The 22,995-nt window shown below is 40.9% G+C and overlaps 1 protein-coding gene across 1 annotated transcript in view; it reads left to right on the top strand.

The window, feature by feature from the left end:
* Nucleotides 1-22,995, top strand: part of PRSS8 (serine protease 8) — a 687,619-nt gene that overhangs the window by 316,291 nt on the left and 348,333 nt on the right. The window lies entirely within an intron of this gene.

Here is a 22,995-nt window from a genome sequence, read left to right as displayed (position 1 = left end):
AAAGGGAAATGAAGCTTTCGCTCCTTCCTTCCTTCAGAAAACATCACTAGATGCTGAGGCCAGGACCTGCCTCTGGGAAACAATGGGCTTTCAATGTGGTTGGATTCCAGTTCCCCTATCCCTCACCTTAATCGCTGGAGGTATTGACTGGGACTGATAGAAAATAGAGTCCAATAACATCTAGAGAGCCAACGTTTCCCTGCTTCATACTGGGCAGAAATCTGACGTGTACACCTTTTCCTTTGAGAGGCTGGGGCGTTGTTTTGGCAAAACTTCTGCCCGGCACTTGGGGTGTGCAACACTGCAGAATTAAAGCAGTTTGACACCACTTTAACTGCCATGACTCTGTCCTGTAGAATCTAGGATCCGTAGTTTGGTGAGGTTTTCAGCCTGGTCTGGCGGAGTGCTGGGGCCTCGCCAAGCTACAAATCCCAGGAATCCAGTTAAAGTGGTATCAAATTGCTTTAATTCTGCCATGTAGCTACACCAGGCTGTTCAAGAACTGTGATTCTGTCATAGGAATAAAAAAAGCACAGTCCTGAAGGCAGGTTGCATTGGCATTAGGGCACCAAGCAACACAGGAATCTCAATTTTAATTTTTGCATTTTAGCTATGGCTGCTGCTTCTCATTAAAGTAACCTCCTTGTTCTGCAGGTGCTGAGGTCATTCACTCAAGCTCCATTTCATCTTGTATGAATTCATTTTTCTTTCTGGAGTGAAATCTGTTTGCAAATTTTCATTCCATCTCTTTAAAAGCTTAGGATTTCAACTAACTAGAAAAATAATATTTCATGGCTTCTGTATAATCAGCAAATACAGTTTTTCATTCATGGTTTGGAGATAAGCTCCAACCCCTAAAAAGGTCTGGAAATTATTGCACTGCTGGCAACCTTGCTCTGCTCCTTCTTACTAAAATGCAATTCTCCATCTTATCCCCTACCCTTTAAAATAAAAGCCACTACTATAATTCTGAAAAATATTCAGGAGTAGCTCTGGTGATCATAAAGCAAAAAATCAAAGCACATACTGTGATGTTGCTTTTAATGGGATAACTAAGAGATACAAAATTCAAGCTAACTTTTGAAGGTTGCTGCTTCTTCATCAGGCAAAGGTTGCAAGAAACCTTGCAGAAGAAGAACAATGGTGGTGTTGAGTCACAGCTCTGTATCCTGCTTGAGGTGTGAGGTTCTGTAGTGTTGGGCATTGTGATAAACGTAGGCATTGTAAAAGGCAAAGCATATCAATAGGAGCCAAATTAGATAGCTTTACCTTCTGTCGGAGAGAACAAACCCGCAGAAAAATCAAGTCCCGGCGTAAGGTGAGATCTGCTTTCTACAGGTAAAGGGTTAAGTGAGAAGTTAGTGGTTTTTGTTGTCATTTTTTGTATTACAGATGACAAGTGAGAAGCTTCTCCTCACATCATGGGTGGGGAGATTGTACTTGCAGCAACAGAAAGAATAACAGATTGTATCCCCAATGACCACCAGAGGGCAGCAGGACAATATGAAGTTGAAACCACTGCATTAAAGAAGCTATGCTTCCAGGCGCTGGGAGAGCCTAAAAATAAAACCCTGTTTGCATGGAAGAAAAGAGGAAGGAACAATATTTTTAAACCACATTTATTAAAGCCACAGGGCAGTAGGTCAGGATAGATGGGAATGGACAGAGCCCTGCGTGCTTATGAGCATCTAAGGCAGGAGACTGCTACAGATCAGAATAACTTGACAGATCAGAATGTTCTGGGCCGGGCCTACCATTTGACAGCTTGTATAACTGTCTGGACTGCTGGCTTCTCTGGAGAGGGGTGGGGATATCTTACAGCCAGCTGCTGCACCTGCTTCTCCTGCTATTTTTATTTGTGCTGGTTTGCTTCTTTGGCTTTGCTTATTTACGTGGCTGTAGACCCAAGCAGGAGAAGAGTCACATGCTGAAGCACAGTACCCGGATTCTTTGTCCTCCGTATGGCTTGCCTGGATTCAGAACAAAACAAAAAATTGCTTTGGGGGAAAAGGCAGCCAATGGATAGGGGTGGGAGAATGGCCTCACTTGCTCCTTTGTCATTAATGGCAGGTTTAGCTAGTGGTGCCACTGGTTGCTGCACGGCTGCTGCGTTTACTAGTGTGGTGATGAGGAGGACTGCTTCATTCAGGTCAAGCTGTTGTTTAAAGTGGAGGGGCAGAGAGTTACATTAAAAAGTTGGCAACTCTATGGTGCGAAGATGTCGATGTTTGGGCCAGGAGACAAGGCACTCCAAAGGTGGTAATGACTCTCTTTTTCTCATACTGTGCAAACGTCACCAAGCTGCACAAGCTATTGCTAGGAGCTGCAATATTTGGATTACTTTTTTAGATTATACCTCCCAGAGTTGCCTCAGTCACTATAGCCAACGACCCTTCAGGCTTGGGGAATCCTGGGAGTTGTAGTCCCCCCAAATACTTTGGGTGGTGATGCCCACCTTCAGACGGCAAGGGATACTGGGGTGCTCTTCCTCTATTTCTGTGTATTTGCCAGGCACAGCAAAATACCAAGAGCTGGCCTCAGTTCCTGCAGGAAAGGAAAGATTATAAAAGGGAGCTGGGCTCAGACCTGATCCCTACACAAAGCTTTCAATGATCTCGAAGTTAAAAAATCCCTTTTCTCTATATAAGGGATCCTGAATTCTGAATCAAGGAAGACCTATGATGTAGACAGAATAGCAACTGTGGCTTTAGTTTAGACACAATTGGCTTTCTACAGCACTGCAAACATTAGGTCAATGAAGCAGATTTGGAACTTGCCAGTGAAACTGCACCCCAACACACATCTTGCCCTTTTAAAACGGGAAGTTACAAACAAGAACAGTTGGAGAAGAGGAGGCTGCTGTCGTGTCCTTTTCTTTCTTTCTTTATTAAATTCATAAAGCATTCACGGTCTTTGCACTCCCCATTCATAATGTGAGGTTGAGACACTGCATCATGTACAGGGTCATCACAAGGGCTGTCATGTCTCCCATCCCCTCCAAATAGCCATCAAAGTCTTTCTGCCTCTATTCATTGCATGCCAGCCAGTAATCCAACAGGTGAAGAGTTGTCACTCCATGCCAGTAAAAAGTGTCCATCATTTTTGTTTATTGTAAGCATGTCCAAGGTCGAAAGGCTTTGCTTGGAGGGAAAATAATTCTTGATATATTCTCTCCAATAATTGGAGAGTTAATGGTGTTTGGGGGGAAATTCAGGCTATTTCACCACCCAGGGAAGCCCTGAAAGTGCACACCAAGGCAGCTGAGACCAATGTTCAAATCCCCAGCTCAGAGGGCCACGTACTGCGTCAGCCTTGTCCAGCTGTTCCGACACAGCAGGATTACTGAGCGTTCGAAATGGGATTGTTCTAACGAGATTTCCTTTTAACGATCTGGGATTATCCACCCTACCCGATTAGCATGCAATCCGATTAGATAATGAAATTTTGCCTGCTTGGTTTCCAAGCTGCTCAGTTGGGGCATTCTCCTGGCTAAGAGACAGAGGTATGATTACCTGGAGCCACGCATTGTGCGCTCTGTGGCATGGTGCCCCCTGGCACTGGAGTGAGACATTGCACTTCTGCTGACCTCAGGGACAGGGAAGAAATTAGAAATATATACATACTCACATGCTCAGGACTAGGGCTTGCTTCCAAAGGACAGAACGAAGAGGTTTGGTGTTTTTCTTGTTGCTGCTACTGTGAGCCTTCAAGTCATTTCTGACCTATAGCAACTCTAAAATGACCCTATCATGTAGTTTTCTTGGCAAGATTTATTCAGAGGGGTTTGTCTTTGTCTTCCTCCAAGACTGAGAGAGGGTGATGTGCCCAAGGACACCCATGTGGATCTTCATGACTAAGCGGAGCTTCAAACACTAGCCTCCAGAATTGTAGTCCTATACTCAAACCACTTCAGTGGATGTTACCACTGGATTTTGGGAAGCCATGGATCAGAAGTTTCTCCCCACTGTCTCAAGAGACAACAAGAGCCCCACTTGTCCTCCATCAAAAATTGACATCACACAAAAGATTGAGGATAGCCCAGGGGGCCTGATCCAAGGATTGTTTATCAGTGCAAGGGCTCCAACAGGCATATTGGCACCCTCTGCCAAAATCCAATAATGTGAACCCTCACCAATACTCTGGTAAAAGCCACAAATCCTTTTTTTGCAAGATTTGAGAGTCACTCCCCCCCAAAAAGCCCAAATATCTGTAAATCACATGTGGTGGGATCACATTTTCTTCACAAAGAATACAGAGGATTTTCATCATGTAGACCAGCCCTAAGCAGGGGAGACTAAGCCTTCAAACAGCTGGGACACAGAGAGGACATTATATTGCTAGAACAAGCCCCTTGGAGGCTAACAGGATGTTGTCCTGTATGTGTTTAAAATCCATTTTCATTCTGAAATCATCCTTCTGAGGAAACCAATCCGCATTCTGTAGACAGTACTCAGAGCAAAAACAAGAAAAAACCAACACATGTCTGCAGCCAGAAAAACCAAAATCCTGCAAATCCTACAAGTCACATAATGCGACCAAATTCTAGATGGGTGGTCACAAACCAGGAATTCTGGACTAGCAGGTTACTTGCATTAGTAGGGTGTTGATGGCCTCTGAGATACCATCCAAATCTTGTGATTCTCCTGATTGTGACTGAATCCTCCCCAGGGAGGGGTGCAGTGGCCATTGGGAGTGGGATGGAATGAGGTACGGTTGTATATTGCCTCCTGCCTTGCTGGTAGATGGGTTACAGAGATCAATAGACAGGCAAGCAGCAAGGAAGAGGACAAGGCCATCAGTGAGCAATAGCAGCTAGGGAGGTTTTCTCTTTTCAGGGTATGAGCAGTGACAAAATTTGTGTGTATACTTTCAGGAAGCATGTGTCTACTGCAGTGTTTCAATTGGATGTAGTGCATCAGCCAATTTTCTCCCCTTAATGGCCAGCACTGCATTTGTGCCCACTGGCTGCAACTGTTTATGTTCTGGAGACTTGCTGTGAACCAGCAGCCAATGGCCTGTGGACCAACACTGGTCCATAGAAAACCACTTTTGAATTGCACTACCTTAGTGGATGGTGTCCTAGAAGTGTGTACTGTATGTGCATTCTTAATGTTGAATGAGCTGTTAGGATTCTTAGCATACAGTGGTAGCTCAAGATCAGGACTCTGGACAGCGCACTGCAGGAACTAAGGCAAAGAAAAGCCTTGACCAGGGAGCAGAGAACTGAAGTGGTGGCACCCAGCTACCTCCCTGAGAGAGTGAGAGCCTCTGTGCATGATGTATAACTATCAATAATTTCTTAAGATGGCTTATGGTATATACGAATAAATAACAACACGAACTGAGAGTTACTAAATGTTTTTTTCCAGATGTAACAATATAGGGATGTCTTGAGAAATGCAATGTTCTCTGCCTAAGAAAGGGACAGCTATTGTCATACTGCACAAGGGCAGCTTGGATCTCTAGGGGAGTACTTTTCTGTTGCTAATGGAGTTAAAATTTTATTGCCTGTTGTTTATTGTCTTTTGTCCCTAGTCCTCACGTAGCCAAGAAGGGGAGTGCCCTCTGCCTGCATTGACATCCTTCCAGACCATCTTAACTCAGAAGTAACATCTGAGACAAAATGTAGACATGTGACTTTAACATCATCCCCTTTCTTTTCCTGCATGGTTTTTAACATCTTCAAAAGTGAAGTTTCAAAAGCTTGCACGATGTATTTTATACTTTGGAATTGGCCCAATAAATGTATCACTGTTTTGTGGATTTTGTTGTATATGGAAATTGTGATCATTTTTTTGGCTGACAAAGAATAATCATGAAGGGGAGAGGCCTCCAATGACTATATGATCGCCTCACTCTGACAACCCTGAGGCTCTGGGGATTTCAATGGTGCCATGAGTGGGACTTAGGGGCACAAGTCCAGAGTGACACTCAATAGAATGAGCAGAGGCTTCTTCCCAATTCAGCCAAACTGGCTCACTGCACTTACAAATATGTGAGATAGTACACAGTGACATCTAAAGAAGGGAACCATCCCCCTTCATGTCAAAAATTACCTAATGTGCCTGTTGTTGGAGTTATTGAAAACCCAGACTTCCACTTTCATTCATATCTATAACAAAATAGAAAGACAGAAACTGAGACAGAGGAAGGTCAAAGGGTGACAAGAAGTGGGACAGCTGGGATGATGGGTGGGATACTGCTTGTGTGCCAATTGGGCAAGAAATCAGTGCTGCCTTCCCCAGTCTAGTTTCTTCCAGACAATTCTGGCTGGAGAACTCTGGGAATTGTAATACAACTGAGGTGGGGGAGAGAAGGGTATTCCAATTGAAAAAGGCTCAGATGGTATATACTTAGCCAGTGCTCAGGTGGAAAGAGAAGGTGCTTCATTAAATTGACAGGCATATGGGCATCTCAAGCTACCTTGGCATTTCTCCTGCTGCCCCAGGAACTGGCACAGTTGTGAAGACAGAATGCTCATAAGGGAGGTATTTCTTCGGGGGAAAAACACAGGTATCTGATGATGATGGCAATTCTCATATTCAATATTTCTCCTGAGATGCAAACAGAGTTGTCCTTTTGAAGCCCTTCCTTTGAGGCAGGCCATACAAGATTCGGACTTAACTCAGTGGCTGCTCCCTGAGAGAGTCTGGGGAAAGGATCTTCCTACTTCTCAAGATCATTGATCTGCTAGGGTGGCAAAATTTGCACAGATGGTCTCAGTTCTGCAAAAAGGATTATCCTGCCATCAGCCACTCTTTCTCTGCATCTTTTATTCTGGTTCTGCATCTTCTTGGGTGAGTAAGCACCAAGGAACTCATCATGACATAGGTGTTTATCACACGGAGGTTTTTCCGCTCAGATCCGTAGTGACTTCTGGTTCAGCTATGTGAATTCATGTTATAACGCACATGTTTTATCACACCTGGTTGCCCTTCCCAATCGAGGGGGAATCGAATCCATGGCAAGTCACGCAAAGCGAAGTGAGTGCAGATTGTATTATCACACCGGTGCATACCATGCAGATTCAACAATTCGAACTGGGACCCTTGCGCATGCTCAGTGGGGGTCTGAACGCATCCTGAACCTTTGCACTTTGGAGGTTAAGAAGGGAGCCTGGTTCCACTTTCATGTGAATGCTAGCCTTACGTGAATGACTGCTTCACGTTTCTTCCTCCCTTCTATTTTCCCATCCCTGGCAGCCAAATTCAAACGGGGTCCTCCATGTCAGAGCCCCCATCCATTTCAGCCACATCTACATCTATTCTGTCATTTTCCTCATCTATTTCAGCCACATCTACATCTATTCTCCTGTCATTCTCCTCATTAATTTCAGCCACATCTACATCTATTCTCCTGTTATTCTCCTCATCAATTCCAGCCACATCTACATCTATTCTCCTGTCATTTTCCTCACCCATTTCAGACACATCTACATCTATTCTCCTGTCATTCTCCTCATCCATTTCAGCCACATCTACATTTATTTTCCTATCATTCTCCTCATCCATTTCAGCCACATCTATATCTATCCTCCATGTCAGAGCCCCCATCCTATTATTATTATTATTATTATTATTATTATTATTATCATCATCATCATCATCTGCAAAATACTCAGTGAATAAGCTGAAGGTTTACTTGGAAGTAAATCCTTTGGATCTGAAGGAGACCCATTTTGGAGGATTGCAGAAATGATCTGGTTTCCCTTATTCTCCATGCTCCCTAAAATACCACCTCCCTGAATCCAATCCACTCTCCTTCCCTTTGTAACAGTTGCCTTCTCTTAGGTTGCATCTGCACTTGGGAAATAATCTGGTTTGACTCCACTTTCACTGTCCTGGCTCAGTGCTATGGAATTCTGGGAGTTGGAGTTTGGTGTGGGGTCCTTGGTTCGAGGCTATGGAATTCTGGGGACTGGAGTTTTTTGCTCCCCCCAGCCTCCAATGGCCCCCTCCATTGCTCCCATCTCTCCCCTCAGGCTCCTGTTTCATTCCCTCCATCCCTGTCATCTACCCTTCCAAGCAACAGAAGCAATTGGGGCAAAATTGCAGCATAGCATCATGTAAAATTTGCCTCTTTGGAGGTTTGGGGGTTGTACGAGGATGGAAGCAAAGTTGCATTCCACATAAGACCAATTCGGAGTGAAATCAAAGTGAGCTTGAATGCGAATTCTGTGAATTCACTTTTTACCGAATTCAATAAAATTAGGAGTCACTTTGGATTCAATGCGGAAGCGCCACGGAAGGAGCTTCCATAGAAAGGAATCACGTGATAATACATCAACTTATCAATGTGAATTTGCATTGTTGGACCCGCAGTCGCGTCGGATCTGAGCTGCAAAAAGCTGCAAAAAACTCAGTGTGATAAACACCATCACCACTTTGACTGAGAATCCAATTGTTTTTCTGGAAAAAAAATCTCTCTTCTGAGAATTCAAGCAAGCAGCACCCTTGTGCTTCTGAATCTGAATGCATCCAGGAGGGCTAGAAATCTGTTGAAAGCAGAGATCCTTGGGCATTCACACAGTAAGAGATGCACAATTCTATGGAGCTGATCATTCATTCTAGGTTAGTCCTTTTTGGCCAAGATCAATACTTTTTTCTGTTTTCATGGATCATCACTCATGTTTTAATTATTAACCTCTTCAATGTATTTCAAACCAGTACTGCACATCTCATTTTCAGGTTCAACCTCAAAGGCTTTCACTTGCTTCTCATTCATGTTCTTTTCTTTGTTTTTCCTTTCATAAAATATATGCATTCACAGCTAGGTGTGGCTTTCATTTAAGTCAGAATTTTGTGTGTGACATGCACGACATTTTTCAAAGTGTACCTTAGCCATTCAATGTGATGTTTTGACTTTCTTTGCTAATAAAGTCCTGGGGTGTTCTCCATGTCTATCTCTTTTCATTTCATATCCAGTTATACATTCCTGGATGCCATTTGAAAATTTTGCTTTAAGACAGTTAATTCAATCACATACTGCTGTATAATGTAAATACAGGTCAAATTAAGAAGATGAAGTTTAAAGTTCTTCAGGTGGAACTATGCCACACCACCCTTCTCCCATCTCCAGAAGCTCACCATTTGCCTCACCATTTGCCTCAGACTCTCTCACATGACAAAATCATATTGCGGCCACGAGAGACGGGCAGCTGAAGATCATCAGCTATGTTCAGATGGTTGGATGCATCATGACAGCATCATTCTCTGAGACCTCAGGAGCATCCTTGAAGGTCTCAGAGGAAGCCAGCATTATCTTGTGTCCAGCTATTAGAATGCAGCCCACAGATCTTCAACTGCCCCACCTCCCATGACCGCACCCTGATTATGGGGTGGGGGGACACAGAAAAACATTGAGTCTCTATTGTATAAGGGAGATAGTGAATTCCTCCTACCACAATGGCAGAAAAAAATGTATACACAGGCATAAGCTAGACTTACATCTATGTAAGGATGACAGCCATCATATAAATAAAATACAGTTGGCCCTTCTTATTCACTGATTTTTTATACACGGATTCAAGCATAAACGGTTTGAAAATGTTCAAAAAAAGTATAAATTTACCTTGATTTTCCATTTTTTATAAGGGACACCATTTTGCTATGTCATTATATTTAATGGGACTTGAGCATACACGGATTTTGTTATACACGGGGGATCTTGAAACCAAACCCCAGCATATAACAAGGGTCCACTGTACTTCTTAAGTATCTTCTTAACCTATTTATGATTGAGAGAAAAAGAATGGAGAGAAAAAGGGACGGTATGGAGACCTGGTTTCAAATTTTCTTGTACCCCTGAAGCTCACTAGGTGCCTAAAGCCAGTTGTCTCTCAATGTAATATACCTCACAGGAATATTTGGAGGTTAAAAGTGGGGAGAGATCATGTATACTGTCCTAAGCAATTTGGAGAGTAGCAGGATAAAAAAAGGGGGGTTATCAGGCAAAATACTCAAAAGTCCTCCCTGAGCCAGAGGTTTGGGGATTCTCCGGTTGCATTTTCTTTGACAGGTGAAACCCTACTCTATATATGGCACAATACAGAAGGGAGTTGCTGGTTCCTTCCTTGAAAAAAAGTTGCTAATAAACCCACTTTCAGTACAGCTAGGGACAACCCACTTAACATTTTGATGCTGCCAGTCTTGGGGAAAGGGGCTGAAACTGAGAAAACTGAGTCCAAGCTTTTACCACTCTTGCACATTGTCCCACGTTTCTAAGATGGGGAAATTACACTTTTACCTTGAGGGCTTTCCAGAGAAGCTCTTGAATTCTGACACATCAGACTTTGCTGGCTTGTGATTGCCTCATCTGGGACTGATGGCTATAAAAAGGCTATAATTACGTGGGGACAGGCAGAAAAGGACCACATCTCATTGATGGAATGCCTACTTGGCATGCAGAAGGCCCTAGGGCTGAGCCCCTGGCACTGCCATGTAAAAGGATCTATGGTGGCATGTGACAAGAAAGAGGCCCATAAGAAATGTTGCTAGTCAAAGTGGTGATACTTGGTTAGAAAGGGGATTTGTCTGATGTGGGGTAATGTCACTTCATATGTGTTCAACTGCGATGGTTTGTAGTAAATTCAACTGTTATAGCTTCAGCTTCAAAAGTAACATTAGACTGAATAGCTCAGCTCCCTTGAGAGTTCTGTGACCTCAGACTTTGACTGGCCACAAATTAATCTGGCAAGCTCCTCCAGAATTAGATAAAATGCCAAGAATTAAAACCAGAAGAAGAAGAAGAGAAAGTGAAAAAGATTGAAAGAGGGACTTTTCACCACACATGGAGAGACACAAGGCAGGCAAAAGGTGATACCTTTTTATTAGACCAACTTTCGTTGGTGAGAGCGTGCAAGCCATCGAGCATTTGGAAAGGTTTAGCATTTAGTCACTGGCTTTAACTAAGCACATTCGGACAGACATTGAAAAAAACTGAAAACAATTTTTTTTTTAAATGAAAAGGACCATATTTTTTTAAAAGAAAGAAAAAAGTAATCAAGAGCCACACAAACAAATCTGGAACGAAATCGAGAACAAAACTTCCCCAGAAAAAAACACTCAAACCCTCCGAAGTCAGCCAGTAAAGCGCATTCAGAACAAAACGAACGCAACTTTTTCCACGAAAAAACAGGGGTGAGGGGCAGGGAGAGAAGGAAGGAAGGAGGAAGGGAAATCACCCGTCACGCACAGCAGCTGGTATTTACACACGGAGGTGGGGAAGGAACTAAAAAGTGGAGGATAAAATATTATTGAAGAAGAGAGGAGGAGGAAGGGAAGGAGGAGAATAAAGAGGTGAGATGGGGAAATGTTTCCTTTAACAAATTTGGGCCCTGAATCCTGCCAAGATTCACACGACAACCTAACTTTGCTTTACTTTCAGGCTGAGCCTGCATCCCACAACAAGCCAAACTGAACATGGTCATGATCCAGCAGTCTTTTGTGGTGCAGGGTTTCTGGGACACACACTGAATCCCATTGCCCCGCTCTGTGCATATATACACTAGTGCATACACAAGGATTGTACAGAAGTTCACCTCTAAAAATCCCACAATTATTTCACCTCTCCACTTTTGAATGGATCTGTTGGTCTATTGCAAAAATGCTTACTTTCTACAGGAATTTCAACCCTGTTTAAAAAACTACTTCCTCGATCTTATTTTTTCAAAGGGGCAACAATGGTTTAAAAAAAGAGCGGGGGATATTCTTTCTCTGTATAAGGTGGATTCTTCTGCTCACACTTGGGTTTGTATCTAAGGCCAGGGATACACTGGAAATGTAAGTCTGTACCAAATGTGCCATGCCTTCCAACTACAAAATAATTTTGTGCACTATAATCCTAGACAAGTGGTCCCCAAACTGTGCCATTAAAAATATTTTAGGCTTCAGCTTCCAGAAGTCTCAGCCATGTTGGCTAATAGTCTGAGATTCTGAGAACTGAAGTCCAAAATCCCTGAAAGAGCACAGTTTGGGGACCACTGTCCTAGAGGGACAAGAGATTTCTAATGCAGATTTTTCAGTTTCCTCATTAAACTACAATTCTTTTCACAGGAGGCATGGCAGTGATTTGAAACCAGTTGAAAATTATAATAATCAAAATATGTCCTAAGCAAAAGTTTGAAAGGGGAGGAAGTCTTGCATACAGAAAGCGAGACAAACCAAAACTCCAGATAGACAGAGCAATGTAAGTGGCCCTGAGAAGTTAGTGAATTAGAGAAAACAATTAGCAACATATGGGGCCATTATGGCGTTAGATTCATGTGTTAATGATTCTGAAATGATTTTTTATGCTGCTGTTATTATTGGTTAAAAGAAAAAGAAAAAACACTATGAAGAAATATGGGAAATTAAAACTACTCTCACTTTTTTCTTGTTCATACTGGATGATTTTTTTCAGGACAGGCATGGCTTGGAGATAAATGAACTTAAGTTAAGAGCTTTCTTTCTGGCTAATAAAAACTCCATATGGAATTATTATATTTGTAAATTACAAATGGGCTTTGCTAAGACAGAAGGGGAGGGATTTTGTAAGCAACTCATTGGTAGGTAGATGCCCAGTGAACAAACAGATGCTTCATATGTAGCTCCCTCTTATTTCAATGAGGCATATGCCACATAACATGACAGCAGATTGCACTTCAAACCACTCAGACAAACAGGTGACAAAAGCATTTTTCTAAACAGGGCCAAATCCTGCTAGGCACTTTTGCAAAAGGCCCTGAAATTTTTAGGCTTTCCATGTCAAGTTAAGTATCCATGTAAATCTTTGTGCGATCAAGGCTCACAAGCCCTTCTGGTCCTCAAAAGCACCACATGTGAAGAGAGGGACATGGGGGTTAAGAAAGAAAAGAAAAATTAGTTAGATAGATAGATAGATGGCTTTCTTTTTCTTTTAAAAATACTTGTTTCTTTGGACCAAGGGAGTTCTTTCAACTGTGAAGAGAAAGAAAAATTCTAGGGAGGCAGGAATGGATTATTTTCTTATTCACCAGAAAAAAATATGAAAATCGGCTATTTCAACTAAGGATTATTGGAATGGGGGACCAAATGTAAACTCCCAGTGATTTTGGTGGGTCTGTTCTAAGTATGATTCAGCCTGGATCCCACTTGATGCACCTATTATCCATGAGTATAAGGAGTATAAAGTACATGAGTAATTTATTTCCCACCCACCCATTACTCTAAATAGAATCCTACAATAGCTGGAATTTAGGATCTACTTGGCTTGGAATGATGCCCAGGTTGTCCATATTCTTGTCCAAAATTGTTGCTAATGGTAGGAAGCAAATACTGGTCCATTTATTTTAGGAGGACAGATTATGGTGCAGTGCTTGGTATATTTACATTAGATTTGTCACTTCATTAAATAAATCTTAGCTGATTAACCACGTATATGGCTTTTAGTCCATTCATTAACCAAGGGTGCAATTCTAAGACTATTTCTTCAGTACTCAATCCCAGTGACTCTGAGGTAAATGGGTAAAGAACTGCAGCCCTACAATGGAACTCTATTAACATCTCTATTCAACAATAGGTTCCATTCTATTTAATGAAACCTATTATTTGAGAAGTGTGTGTCAGATTTCTGCCTTAAGCAATGTGAATGTGCACAAGAATTATGTTTCTAAGGAAACCACGTTGTTTCTTTGGGCTGGATCTAAACTAAGTCATGCTTAGAGTAGTCCTCTTGAAATGACTGAGAATTTAGTTAGGACTAACTTGAATCCTGTTGATTTCAGTGGATCTTCTCTAAGCATCATGAAGTCTGCATCTTACTTTTAGATGATATAGACCTTGTGTTGCAAAAAGGTATAGCCGTAGAAGAGACGCTCAAAGGAAGAAATAGATTAACTAATTAAATCAGGCAGATCTAATTTATATATTTTCCAACCAACATGACAACCCCCCCCCCCACATGATCTGGATTTTCTGTGTCAGTCATACTCCAGTATGACCTTTTACAACATGTAATCTATCTCAGATCATGCAACTGCTTGAAAAAAGGGTGTTTCCAGATGAAGAATAGATCAGGGCTGGCTTCAATGCCAAGCATGTGCCAAGGTGTCAGGAAAGGCAAAGGCTCAGCCTCCCAAAGACAGACCCAAATCTAATTTTGAACAAAGCCAACCCAATGGTAACATATGTAAATGCTCCATTTCTGTGTGTCTTACCCATGACCTCTCTACACCTTGGATCCAACACTGTTTAAACAAGTTTCTTTATAAGATGGGGAGTGGGCACAGATGTTCTTTGGGTGAGAGTGCCAAAAACAGAGCAAAAAATTTGTAGGACAATATAGCCTATGTAATTACAGGAGGCATATTGTCAACTAGTCCATGAACTGAGAAAATGGGAGCTGCATAGATCAGGCTGATGGAGGTTTTGTAGGGCCCCAATAGTTCTGTCAGTTCCTTTTGATAGCCAATTTCATCAAGAACTAGGGGTTGGAGAGAAACTTGAAGTCAAGTTATCACACTGCTACCATCCTGGAACCATTGTCAAAAGCAATAAGTTTGAATGGCACATTAATGTTCACAAAAATGTAGTAATTTTGATAACACATTCTCTACATCCAAAACTGAATATGGCTACTTCTTGAAGACTAGGAGTAAGGGACTGGGAACAAAGAGTCATGTTTATAAACCAGCAGTGTCAAACGTCTGTGAGTGTGTGCTTCAAAAGGACATTGTTGTGGACACAACTTGGGCCAAAATTAAGCACAGTTCTGTCCTGTTGGCTTCAGTGGGGGAGGGAAACATTTACTTAATCTCCTACTAAGATCAACAATGTTGTGTGCCTGTAGATTTAAGAGGCCATGGGTTCATTCTCCAGTTCATGCATCTATGGTATCCTCCTGCAATACACATCACCTTCATCTTGTAAATGGTTCTATGAGTGTCCAGGTTTTGATTTGAAAGGAGCAGAATAAAATTAATATGTCTTACAAAACCAATCATCTAGCATTTAAAAGAAACGAGGAGCCAATGGCTTCTACATGGGAATACTTTTTAAAAATGTGGAACCTCTACTCACATATGGAGCTTCTTCATCTTCATAAATTCCCTATTCATTTCAGTAAGTTCAAAAGGATCACACATTCCTTTGTGTGCACGGAAGTGGACTCCTCCACTAAAATGAACAGAGGCCCCATAGGTGCCAGACAGAAGTCAGATGAACTCCCTCGATCCAAAATCAAAAGCAACAAAGAAATTAGGAACAAAAAGGAAATGGTGAAATGTTTGTCCCTTAAAAGGTTAAGTTGCAGCATGGTTATTATGGGTGTGGAGGAGAAGAGAAAGAGAAGCCATTTTGATAACAACATTTTCTTTTCTTTCTCTCTTTTTCCCTCCACTACAGTTCATTAAATAGGATGTTTGGTGAAATGGGGAGGGAAAAGGGATATGTAAGAGTTTGTCTCCCCTCTTTTGTTTTTTGTTTTTGAAATACTATAAAGTTCAGCAAATATATTGGAGGGGAATACAAGAGTAATGGAAAAGAAGGACATGTCAATAGGAAAAAAAGAATGATTTTTTAAAAGGAAGGTTTTACGTTGTTGTTTCTTAGCAAATACGCCACAGACTACAATAAACCGCCTACATTGAAACAATACACAGATCAATACCCAAAATGGAAAGTCAAGGGGATTTCGACACGTTCGTAGGGTTTGTCTTATCTTTGCGTTGTTGCATTTTTTTTAAACAGTTGGTTTGTGTGTTATATTGGATATGTTTTGTAAAAAAGATCAAAAAATCTAAGTTTTCTTTGTTCTTTCTTTTCTGGAGTTTGATCTCTTATGTAGAGATGACAGGATGAAGGCTTTATAGAGGGAAAGTAAGAGAAGTATGTACGTACTTACACAGAGGGAATACAATGCAGTATGAATGTACTCTGGAGTATATACTGCTCTTACTCCCCAACCAAGGTTTTCCCTGAACCCCATGGTAAACAGATATATTGAACTGAACCTAAAGATGACTTCTTGAAGAGTCCAAGGCAGTTTCATCATTTAAAATATAGTTATAAAGACATATTCAGCTTCCCAAAACAACATGAAAATACAATCTGTTCAAATTTGATAGACCTTAAGGGCAAACATCTCCCATTAGGTGTTTCATGCATAAATGGGAGCACTCCTCCTATCATAATTTCCCAAATATATGGATCACAGATATCCACAGAAATCTTTTGGCTTGGTTGAGGGTAATCACAGTTCATAGCTTAACAAGTGTGCTTTTTTGTGTGTGTATTTGACTTAATGGTGTTCAGGTGTGTGTGTGTGTGTGTGTGTGTGTGTGTGTGTGTGTACACATAGAGATGAGAGGCATATCAACACCAACAAATCACACTCACATTTTCAGTTGTCACACTTATTACATATTAGTATAGTGATATCGCCTGACTACTGAATTTGCAATGGCTTCTACATAACCCAACATGATGGTTCAGAATTTGATTTATTTTCTGTATCTGATCATATCTGAGGTTATGACAGCAGTAGTCAGTTTCTAACTGGGCCACCCTTCCTGCTCAGAATTACATAGAAGCAGGGAGAGAGAGTCCACTTATAAATGCACATACTGGAAACCCATTGCAAAGCAAATACACTGCCATACCAGTACATAAACACAGCTTATCTCTTTCTCTCTAGAATATAATATAGACAGACATTTCTCTGTCTCTACAAGAGGGTTCTCAAACTGCCAGTTACATGTCCTCAAGTCAACAGAATCTTTCCCAAAGATGACCAGGCAAGTAAAAGCCAAGTTTAACTTGTGCTCAGTGGGTAAAAACCTGGAAAGAATTTTAGAGAATAGTGTTAACAATTCAGTTGCTAGATATCTCCCCAGAGGAGATGTAGGTAGGCCTTCAGGCTTTCTAACCCAATCAAGAGAGAGAATGGAAGGAAACACAGAGGAAACCCCTGTTCCATTGGTCAACCATTTGCAATTCCTTCACCTCACAATTGGAGAACCAGTGGTGCATACAGAGAGAAAGAGAGAGAAAAAATGTGCACACATATTTAGTCACAGTGAAAGCTAGACACAGGCATCAACAGTATCACATACACATGTAGGCATACTTATTCATGCCAAAGACACACAGCAGATGTTTGCCACACACTCTATTCTGATCAAAATTTACAGGCCTTTATGACATTTCAAAACCCTTCATGAGTGTGAGTATCATATATCTTAGTGTGGTTTCTCCAAGAGGCAAGCTTTCTGATCAGCAGATGCATGAGATATATTTGTAAATGGAAGATATTACAAGTGGAGGATCAATGGATTGAACACTTGCATTTTACACAGCCCAAAATGTACAAAACTTACATCTGAGAGAGAAGACATGCTAATTTTTATGTGGGTGGCATTTTTTTTAAAGTTGTTGGTTCAGACATTTGATCCCCCACCTGCTATCTGAGAAAGTCTAATTCAGAGCTAGAAATATTACCTGGGTCTGCTGATAGTATAAGCTCCACTCTAAATAAATTCATCTCTCAAATAAGAATTTGGAACCCAAAGAAGCCTTCTTAGCATTTTTTTCCCGTTTGGAAAGTACTACCACTTCCATTCAGTTTTTTTTTAAAGCTACTATGGATGACTGTATGACAGGAGTTTCAAATGAGAGGGTATAACAAAACAAATTAATGGCACATTTTTTTAACAAACAGTGGTAAAAAACCATTTCTTCATTCAAGATGAAGTAACCCAGATAATGGACCACCCTCTAATTTCTATTCCAGAACAATTAGTAAAAGATCAGATGGTTACTATTGCACAGTTTCCCAGATGTCTTATGATGTCTTCATAAAATTTTAACATTTTCCAACTATCTATTGTTTCATATAATCAGGTTAATTAGCGCAATATAGAAAAGAGGGTTTATATGAAAAAGTTCTCACCACTTAAGACTGGATTAGAATTTCCTTTAAGCAGTCCTTGAAACATTCTTGTTTGTTTTAACAGCTTTAACGCCTTTTATGGTATTACCTAATCCAGATCAAGTGATTCTGTGAACAGTTGCACAGAAAATCTGGCACAGATTAGAACTGCTGTGAAACAGGTGTCCATACTTGTTATTTTAGTGGCTTCTTAAAAAGAGAGCAGCCCATAAAGTCTTCCTATAAACTGTGACAAAGGTAATACACATGTACACACATGTGTTTCAAAATTCTTTAGGTATCAAAATTCTTTACTTTGGAGATAAAATTATTACTCACGTTGCCATAAGTGGGGCAAAGATCTGCCAGCATGTGTATGTGCAAAACCAGAAACATGACACAGAAACACACACTCACACATAGGCAAACACACACTGCATACTGTCAGAAGTATACACAACCTGTGTGTTTCTATATGTACACCTATATCCCAATGAGTTCACTTGCACACAGGTACAAAAGAACACCACACTGAACTTATGTACAACATATCTATTTACAGATATGTACACACACGCACACACAAATAGTTTATAAAATCATAATCAAAGGTGACAGAAGAATTAGCAGATGTAAAAATGGATAAGGGTAATGAGAGTTGTAGGGTAGTAAAAATAATCATCATGCCCCACCCCAAGGTAAAGGTGTTGGGAAGGGAAGACCTTGGTATGACACTGGACAATGTGAACCCTGGGGAACAGATTTGTCGATGGAACCTTTCAATGATGGATATTGGATTGGGGTTGGGAGACCTTAATTGTATAGGATATTGGCTGCAATGCAAGAATTGGACATCTTCCTTCTGGTAATTCATTCTCACCTCTAGCTTGTCTAGAGCCTCTCCTTGCTAAGAGTGGCCTTCTACCCTTCCAGCTTTGTTTTGTTCAATTCTCTGAAGGTCTTTTGCATTGTGTCATCATCAGCTCTCTTTTCTTATTCCAATATGGGTGACACTCAATAGCTTTCATTGACTTCTCCATATTCAAAGTGTGTTGAAGCTTCAGAAAACCATGGCTGGAACCCTTGGGATTAGTTTATATCTTTACTCATTCCATTTAGAAGCCCAGGTACCAGAAGGATTTTTTTTCCTGGAAGAGGTGTTTTAAAATGTTCACATCATTGACTAAAGGTTGGTGGAGATAATTCTGAGGAAGCTATGCACTTCCCTGACTTCTGTGCATCATCAACAAGGTTGACTGCAGGTGAAGAGGATGCATCAAATGGAGATCCCACTTTGCTTCATAGTGTGGTCATGGAAAGTGAAATAATCTTCCACTGAAGAATTCTGAACTGTGTCCCAGGCCACACTAATAAGTTGCAAGAAGGAAAATAACTAACTGTATGTTCTTGGGGGTACAAATTGCCCAGTTGCAAAGGGGACTACCAAATGCACCCCTGTATGCTTCACTAGTCTTGCCTTGCCTTTTGTCTATCCAGGCTTCTACCAGGAGTGAGTCATTTCTATAACCTCTCAGCCTTGGGAACACAGTCATGCAATGACTCCTACCACAGAGAGTCAGTAGAACCATGTACCCTCAGAGGAAAAAGAATCTGTGCAAAAACACAAATAGGGGGCATTCCTTTGTATGAGGGTATTTCCTACTCTTACATACTGTACCAGAAAACCTTTTCAGATGTACAGCTGAAGTGTGCCCTACACAATCCTAAAGAAACTGAATATAAAACCATGGTCAAACTACTCTTAATTATTGTTATTATTTTAAAAAGGCTACATATTTCAGAAGAATGATTCCACAATACATCCACTCATCATATCATGAAGTACTACAACTGGGTAGCTGGTTGCCATGGGCTATTGCATGAAGAGTACTAGTACTCACTCCAGATAATTCCAGCCACTAATATTCTAGAATGTCACAACACAATCTAGTAATGAATATTCTGCTCTTTATAGAGGTGTTCTTTAAAGGAGCAATCCTAATGCTCTTTGAAAAGGGTGCATAGTTAGGGTGCTAAGGTTGCTGGCACAATTGCATCACTTATTTCCTTTTCTTGGAAGGGTATGAGCTATTTCTCTTAACTTTACAAGGTGACTCAGTATTATATAATCTAGAATACTGCAGGACCTTTGGGAAGTGGAAGGAGCCGTCACTTGTGAATACTGAACCAATATTTGGCAAGGGCTAGAAAGACTTTTTTCTTTTGATTATATTATTTTTCAGACCATCTCCTGGCCTTCAGCATCATTACTCTAGTAATAGAGTATTATTACTCAAGGGCATGTGCCTTGATATACACAGGCCACTTTGAGAAGAATACCTGATGGTTTTTCTTGGGGGGGGGGGCAATGATACTATAGCATGGCCAGTGTATAATTCTCCAATGATCAGTCCCTTAACACTAGCTTTTAGTTGGCAGGTACTGATTCAATGGAGAGAGACCCATGCACTGTGCATGACTGGAACTGCACATGGTGCTTTGATATGGAGATGCATTCACTCTTGCATTTAGATGTGGATGCACTGAGTGTTGGCTTCTGCAGGAGCAACACTTTGTGCATGCAGAAATGGGCTCGCCGGTCTTCCCTGGATTCCTTCTTCCTAGTCAGCAGTAGAATCCTGTGTCTGTTTCCATGCATGGAAGGCAAAAGCAATGGATTGCCTCTCATTTTCCACAGGTAGTGAGAACCCATAGGAGGCTGTTCAAATAAACAACTGCTCTGAGTATCTATACGACCCTACCATGCAGCAAAGAGAACGACTAGGTCAAGGCAACTTGTGGGGTTGGAGGTAGGGGTGGGGGAGCAGAGGAAGGAGGAAAAACAACCAAAGCAGTTTCTAAGGCTGTGAACCTCAGTATACTCAAAATCTAAGAGACAGTTTACAGTATAAATCCAGCAGAAGCAAGTAATAGAGCACTTTCTGGATTGTACTTATTTGGGCTTCAGACAGGAGTGATAATCATGTTTAATGCTCCTTGTTTATGAAAAAAACAAACAAAACTGCACACTAAAAATGAGCATGTCAGGGAGTTGGCCAGGCTGAAAATTTCTCCATGACATGCTAATCTTTCTCTTTAAAAAAAACTTTGTTTTTATGCAAGAGTATGCAAACAAATACAGTAGTATGCAAACACATTCTTTGTTCCTATCCTGAAATGGAATAGTCCAGGAAAAGATTCTTGATTCTATGGAAAATATAAACTGGCCTTAAGAACCAGTATAAAAATGTTATTGCACAGACCCTCTCCTTATCAACTCCTTGCTGTAACATTAGCTGATAATTTTAGCGTATTTGTGGTAATTCTTTGCTATGTAAACTACTGATGAAGCAGCAGCCTCTCTCTTTTTAAAAAAATCTGTTTTGAATTTCTGGGAAGAAACCCTGATCCTCTTCTCCCATCAAGTCTAGAATTCTGGAATGTTATCAGAAAATGAATGCATGCTCTAACACTGTTGGTGTTACTTGCTTTATGGCTGATTTCTGGCAGTGGAACACCCAAACTGGCACCATTTCCTTCTAATTCTAGATCACTCAGAGCTGAACGACATGTTCAGAAGTATCACACATGACACAGAGTCCCTTAGGGATGTACCATTTGAACAAGGAGGGAATCATATTAAAGCTTGAGCATTTATAGTAATTTTCCATGGGTAAGGAGGTGTTTTCCCATTCAACATGGAAATACTTTCAAAATGTGAGATTAACTTTCCTGTCAATGCTCAAAAATGGTACACTCTCATATTCTATGTTAGTTCTGAGCAGGTACTGTAGCCCAAACTAATCTTTTGGTTCTCTATGACCAAATTCAATGCAACATTATTCATCCAGTTAGTCCTGGCACTCATGTTTTTTTTTTAAAAAAAAACATTAAATATTTCACACAAGGGAGGAAACCATGGTAAGGGAAGGAGGGACTTTGCCTGTGTCCTTGTTCTAATTAAGAGCTCCCCAACTGCTGCCATTTACAATGATAAGAAAACTCCCATTGCACCAAATTTTCCATTCTGGGCTCCCTCTCATTGCAAATAGCAAACTACGGAGGGCATACCAATTCTGATCAGGAGTGCAGCTGAGGAAAATGATTAAATCTCCAATATCACCACAGTCCTGATTCTATTCAGCCGCTCCCTTTTGGCTATTTATATTTACCAGCCAGAGCTAACCATGGACTAATGTTGCATTTAGCTTTGTTCTAATTTGAAAGCTATAGAAGCAAAATTTGCTTGGAACTTCTTGCATTGCTTTGAACTGAATTAATGAAATCAATTACTAATTTGTTCCTATGTACAAATGCTGGAATAACAATAGTATGGCATATCGCTATCATTAATCCGCTTTTTAAAAACGTGAGTTGTGTGGCCCCAATATTAATAGATGCCAGGGTCTCAATTTCCTAATCTCAGTCTGTTTAAATCAAGAGTTTTGGACAATACAGCAGTGATACTCTTGCATCCTTGATAGCTTGGCATGGACTGTTCTTTTTCAAATATAAATAAACCAAATTCCCAGTAGTTGCAATATTGCTTAATAATAGCAAGTTGATACATAGCATTCCTGTACTGGTTAAGTATTTTAAATAATGCTAACACAGTCTTTTAAAAATTTGATTGTATCAATGTACCAATATTTGTTGTGTGGCTATAGTCCACATTTGATTATTGGGGAAGCCATATCAGTGGCAAATTTGTATGTGATGACCAGAGCACTGATACCATAGTATCAAACACCCTTTGATATCTGAGAGGCTGTTCCAGTTGGTCCCTTAAGCATGTCAACAGGAATGGGCAGCCCTCCTGCAAACATAGCTCTTGGACAATGGGAAAGGAAAAGTGAAATGGTGGCAGGAACACTCCACCCATGGAAGAGTGAAGAGAGAGGAAGAGGTGAGGTGAGATGAAGAGGATGCAGCAGATGAACAGATTGTGCCCTGAGTATTTGCTCTTATTTTCTCCAGGTACCTAAGAATGAAAACTTTGAAGACTCTTAATTAATTCAGTTCTTGGAAACCGTGCCCATGTTACCCAAGGAGAGTAAGCACAGGGATTTCTTATTGTCAGCTATGAAAAAGGAAATGTTAGCGCTGGCATAA

Source organism: Sceloporus undulatus, chromosome 6 (genome assembly GCF_019175285.1).
Source record: "Sceloporus undulatus isolate JIND9_A2432 ecotype Alabama chromosome 6, SceUnd_v1.1, whole genome shotgun sequence".
Classification (NCBI taxonomy): Eukaryota; Metazoa; Chordata; class Lepidosauria; order Squamata; family Phrynosomatidae; genus Sceloporus; species Sceloporus undulatus.
This window is presented reverse-complemented; position numbering and strand designations above follow the sequence as displayed.